Source organism: Bufo bufo, chromosome 4, assembly GCF_905171765.1.
Source record: "Bufo bufo chromosome 4, aBufBuf1.1, whole genome shotgun sequence".
In the NCBI taxonomy this organism is placed as follows: Eukaryota; Metazoa; Chordata; class Amphibia; order Anura; family Bufonidae; genus Bufo; species Bufo bufo.
Genome location: NC_053392.1, coordinates 609095181 through 609101387, shown reverse-complemented (window position 1 = coordinate 609101387; position 6207 = coordinate 609095181).

Below are 6207 nucleotides of genomic sequence, written 5' to 3'. Positions count from 1 at the left end.
GTGCGAGTTATTTTGCACCAGATTTTGTCGTAAAAACTGTCTAATTTCTACACCACCCCAGGTCTAGCGTACATTTTTGTCTCTGATTTGAGTGGTGAGTTGGGCCACAATTTGCCTATTTTTCTCGAAGATCTGCACCAAAATTCAGCTCGCTTACGTCCCACTTTTTCATGCGCATAGTAATTAGATCAGTTTTAGTGAATTGGAATCTGTATTACAAGTAAACAACCACTAGAGGTCAGACGTAAACCAAAAAACTTAAACCATTGCACACGGATGACACACGGACAGTAAAAAACGGACACACAGACCCAACACAGATCCTTCACGGACAGCTTCCTGGATGCATCACTGACTACCTTCTCATGGATTTGAGCACGAACGTGTGAATGAGGCTTTAGGCTGGGGCTACACGGCGACATGTGTCGCGTGATAAAAAGCGTACGAGTACACGGCGACATGTGTCGCGCAACATTTATTGTAATAGTAGTCTTGGGTGTCGCACTGTGACATGTGACATGCTGCGACTGCAACGCGACAGTCACATAAAAATCCGACTTGGATGAATTTTTGGCAACTGTCGTGTCGCATCATGTCACAGTGCGACACACTATGATTACAATAAATGACGCTCGACATGTCGCCGTGTAGCCCTAGCCCTAATAAGAGACAATAAATGAGGCGCAAATTGAAGACAGACCTTGCCAATACGCCAATAAGCGAGATTAGTAAATGTGCCCTAATTACTCAAAATAGTTGAACAAGCCTCCAAAACAGGCGCAATTTCTGTAGTAAATGCAACTAAGGGTTACTTTCACACTCCCGGCAGGCAGGAGGATTCCGGCAGGCAGGACACAAACGGATGGCATTTGTCAGACTGATCCGGATGCGGATCCGTCTGACAAATGCATTGAAATACTGGATCCGTCTCTCAGATGTCATCCGGAAAAACGGATCCGGTATTTATTTTTTTCACAGATTTGAAGGTCTGCGCATGCGCAGACCAGAAGAACGGATCCGTCAATGAAGCAATTTTAATGCCGGATACGGCACTAATACATTTCAATGGAAATCCAGCATTCCGGCAAGTGTTCAGGATTTTTGGCCGGAGAGAAAAATACAGCATGGTGCGGTAATTTCTCCGCCCAAAAAAGTAAGAAGGACTGATTCTGATGCATCCTGATGCATACTGAACGGAATGGTCTCCATTCAGAATGCATTAGGATAAAACTGATCAGATTTTTCCCAGTATTGAGCTCCTGTGACGAAACTCAATATCGGAAAAGAAAAACGCTAGTGTGAAAGTACCCAAATAAAATAAGTCTAAAACCACGGGGCACATTTATTGCTGTTTGAGAAGGCACCGGTGCTCCTGTGAGCGATGTGGCCTTCTCACACCTTGACCTCTGCCAGTGACGACATGTTCATCGATTACGTGGTCTAGGCGCAGCTCGACACCATAGAAGTGAATGGGGTTGAGCCACTATTCAATGTACGGCGCTGTGCTTGGTAAGCTGCGAGAAGCACCTATGAGCACCGCTGCCTTCTCAAAACAGTTGATTGGCAGGGTCCCGGGTAGTGAGGAGTGAATCGGAGTGAAATGGGAGGTCGTAGGGAGAGTTTTTAGACTTTGTAGGGAGAGCATAGGGAGACTGCAGGGACAGTGCAGGCTCAGTGTAATCGCCCTGTGTATCTCGTTCACCTGCTACACCATTCATACTTAAAATGTTCTTTCATATATAGACTTAGGCCTCTTGCACACGGCCGTATGGCTTTTTCAGTATTTTGTGGTCCGCAAAAAATACATTCCGTTTTTTTGCGGAACGGAACAGCTGGCCCCTGATGGAACAGTACTATCATTGTCCAGTATGCAGACAATAATAGGACATGTTCTATCTTTGAACGGAAAAACAGAAATACGGAAACGGAAGGCATACAGAGTGTGACGGACTGAACCATCACTGGGGCTGCTGGAGAAGCCTGAGGGCCAGCCTCCTTCCTACAGACTATGGACCCAGAACTATGGAGACCCCCTCAGACCTTTTGGGGTTACAAGGAACTATGAACCATGATTTATGTGTGGAATTTATATGGAACATATTTCCTGGTGCCCATTAAAGGTGCAGGGTGTGAATTCGGCAACACAAAAAGGGTTAACTCTGCACTGAGACTCACAGTGATTGTGTTAGTGATAGGATTGAGATAGCTGAATCTAGGAGCAGCCGACTCCTAGATGAGTAGATCACCCTATGATACACTCAGGAGATAATCCCATCACGTGTGTCTGCGCTCTCCCTATTCATTCATTATGGAGGGGGTGAAGATGTCTGTTTGCATGTTGTTCATGGTTGATTGATTTATGTTGTTAGACTTCTTGAACTGTATATATACTGGAGTTGATCTTCAATAAAGTGAGTTCCTGTTTTGGCCTTCAACATAGAGCCTCGTCTCATGTGTGTGGGAATTGCTATACGCTGTATACTCCCCTGGCTATAACCCCTAGCTCTTGTAAGAGCTGTTCCTGTTCCTTGTTCCTGTGGTGGTTACAGTGTCGAGCGGAGTGCTTGGAGTCCTCAGGAAGCACTAGGAGCATCCATCAATGGAGGTAACCAGTCGGGGTGCCAGGAGATCCGTTACATTGGTGGCAAGCAGTGGGATGGCGTCCTAGTGAGAGGAGAAGCAGCTCGGAGACACTGTTCGTGGATTTACAAAATTGAGGGCAACGCTTGTTGCTACAGCGCCCCTGGCTACAGGAGTATGGAACCAGTTTGTTCCCGAACAGTGTTCCACTATGAGGAGGAGGGTGACCTGGACTGGAGGGATGCAGTCTGGAAAGGCATCTGGCACGAGGCCCTGGAAGTCGTACAGCGTCGGCGGGGCGAGAGTCTCCCCAGTGAAGAGCAGCAGTTGTAGATGCGAGTGGCCCTGCGAATGCCCCTTCTGGGAGAGCAGCCCCTGGATGATTGGGTGAAAAAACTCGAGAACCTGGTATGGAGGGAGCTTTGGCTAGACAACGCCTACCAGGCACTCTGGTGGTACTTGATTCGGCATTCCCCTTGGATAGTAGAGCACGACAGACCCGAGGGTAGGGATTATGATGGCCCTGGCCTGTTGTTTAAGGCCTTCGCAGAACTGGAGTTCGGAGATGCTGGAGAGTCCCGGTTCTGGGATATCTATTGACTACAGGGAGGCTATGCATGATTGAGCTACAGCGAGAGAGGTGAGACAAGACCTGGCATCTCTAGTGACAAGGGAGTGGGAGCTGGAGCAGGATTACCAATACTTCTTCAGCTCAATTCGGCCCCAATATACACTGCCAGAGAGCTGGGTGGCAGTCCTAGATCTACAACCCTACAGCTGGGAAGACCCGACTGAAGTATCCCCTGCTTCAGTACCAGCTACGGAGGTAGGGGACCTTGTAGACTGGTCCTGGAGGGAACCCCATATGGCAGGTGGAGATGGGACCGAGATCTCTCCACCGGCCCTACAGGGATGCTGGGCGGTCGGCCCAGATCCCCAACGGCAACCGGAGTTTCAGGGAGTAAGGACAGTCGGTCCTGCTCCCCAGCGGCAGAATGTTTTGCAGGGAGAGGAGAGCATCGTCTCCATTCTACAGCGGCAGTGTAACTTGAAGGGAGAGGAGACAACAGGTCTCTCTCCCCAACCACAGGGAGACAGCACCCCTAACTCCGATGGTGCAGAAGAGACCGCGGTCTCTGCACCAGACCTACAGGGATGCTGGACAGTCGGTACAGATCCCCCACCAACCCTGCAGGAATGCCAGGAGGAGGATTTAAGCAATCCCTCCTCTCCACAGCCGATCCGCAACAAGGTCCTGGGGGTAGGATTGCCTGACCCCATCCCAGCGGAAGAGCTGGCATCTGGGCAGAGCGCAGTCGGCCTCTGCCCTCCCCTATCCTCTTGTCCAGATGCTGACTCCCCACAGGCTACCCCAGCGGAAGAGCTGGCATCTGGGCAGAGCGCAATTGGCCTCTGCCCTCCCCTATCCTCTTGTCCACAGGCTGACTCCCCACAGGCTACCCCAGCGGAAGAGATGGCATCTGAGCAGAGTGCAGTTGGCCTCTGCCCACCAAGTACCCACAGCTCCAAGCTAGAGAACAACAATAAAGCAAGGAGTAGCAGACGCCCACTCAACAGCTGGGGATATACAGAACAGAGCCAGGCCCCAGAGTTCAACAGGACCAGTGTTTGTTTATGGGTGGGGGACTCGACTAACTCAGGCACCGACCGACAGGAGGTCAGGTACCTGGTTAGTCTACTGTTGGGAGGGGAGAAATGTGACGGACTGAACCGTCACTGGGGCTGCTGGAGAAGCCTGAGGGCTAGCCTCCTTCCTACGGACTATGGACTATGGACCCAGAACTATGGAGACCCCCTCAGACCTTTTGGGGTTACAAGGAACTATGAACCCTGATTTATGTGTGGAATTTATATACCACATATTTCCTATTGCCCATTAAAGGTGCAGGGTGTGAATTCAGCAACACAAAAAGGGTTAACTCTACACTGAGACCCACACTGATTGTGTGAGTGATGGGATTAGGATAGCTGACTCTAGGAGCAGCCGACTCCTAGATGAGTAGATCACCCTATGATACACTCAGGAGATAATCCCATCACGTGTGTCTCCTCTCTCCCTATTCATTCATTATGGAGGGGGTGAAGATGTCTGTTTGCATGTTGTTCATGGTTGATTGATTTATGTTGTTAGACTTCTTGAACTGTATATATACTGAGTTGATCTTCAATAAAGTGAGTTCCTATTTTGGCCTTCAACATAGAGCCTCGTCTCATGTGTGTAAGGATTGCTATATGCTGTATACTCCCCTGGCTATAACCCCTAGCTTTTGTAAGAGCTGTTCCTTGTTCCTGTGGTGGTTACGGTGTCGAGCGGAGTGCTTGTGCAGCGTCCCACTACGTGTGTGTGGGCACTGCTTAAAAGCACTTTTTACCTTGTCAACAGTACTATGTTGTAATGTATGATTTTGTGTGTATGTATCTGCAAAATCCCTGTTACCAGGCAGATTACGTGAAATTTATACATCCCACCACTAGATGGGGATATAGTTCAGGTCTTACATATACCCAGGTCAGACCTAGTGAGGGAGATTAAAAATGTAGTTCAGAATAGAGCAGATCTGAGGAGGTCAGATCAGATTAGTGGGAGAAAATGTAGAGTGAAGACTTCATGACACAGATTAGTGAGTGGAGCCAACTTCGCTAGGAGGTGTTTACTCAGATGTTAGGCGCAAAAGAGAGTTTTCCTTCTGTGGCCGGACTATAGACTTGCATCTCTAACCAGTAGGAGAAGAGTTTGCCTCCCTAGAAAAGAAACAAGATTTCCTAAGGAATCATCGGTGATAAGAGCCATTATTGAGGGCCACAGACACCTTTGCATGGTGGAGGATTTATAGCTTCTGGCAGCCACACCAAACTTCTAAGGGACAGTTGAGTTTTCCTGTCTAAATATTCAGCTTGTAGGGAAAGACAAGGAATAGGATCCAGCACATCAAAACGAAACCAGGTACACCTAACCCACTGCTCCAAACAAAAACCTGAAAAGCCTACAAACAGTGGATTTGCAGAATCAACTCTGTATCATCTAGAGACTGCATTTTTGTACTGCTGCAACCAAAGACATCAAAAGTAAAAGTTGTGAGTTGCATCTTACCACTGTCTACCTCATTATTACCACCATTAACGGTACTGGCGTCACGACAAAAACCATCAAGGGACTCAGCTGCAACAAGCACCCCTAACATCAAGGGCACCTCAACCACCATCTTGGCTGATGCTTCCCTACACAGAGCGTGCCCCAGAGGATTTCGTGCTGTCCACCTTAACACTGTGCTGCCGGCCCAGGGAGGCTTTCTGCTAACCGTGAGTAAACTGATGAACTATGTGTTATACACTGCTCAAAAAAATAAAGGGAACACTTAAACAACACGATGTAACTCCAAGTCAATCACACTTCTGTGAAATCAAACTGTCCACTTAGGAAGCAACACTGGGTGACAATCAATTTCACATGCTGTTGTGCAAATGGGATAGACAACAGGTGGAAATTATAGGCAATTAGCAAGACACCCCCAATAAAGGAGTGGTTCGGCAGGTGGTGACCACAGACCACTTCTCAGTTCCTATGCTTCCTGGCTGATATTTTGGTCACTTTTGAATGCTGGCGGT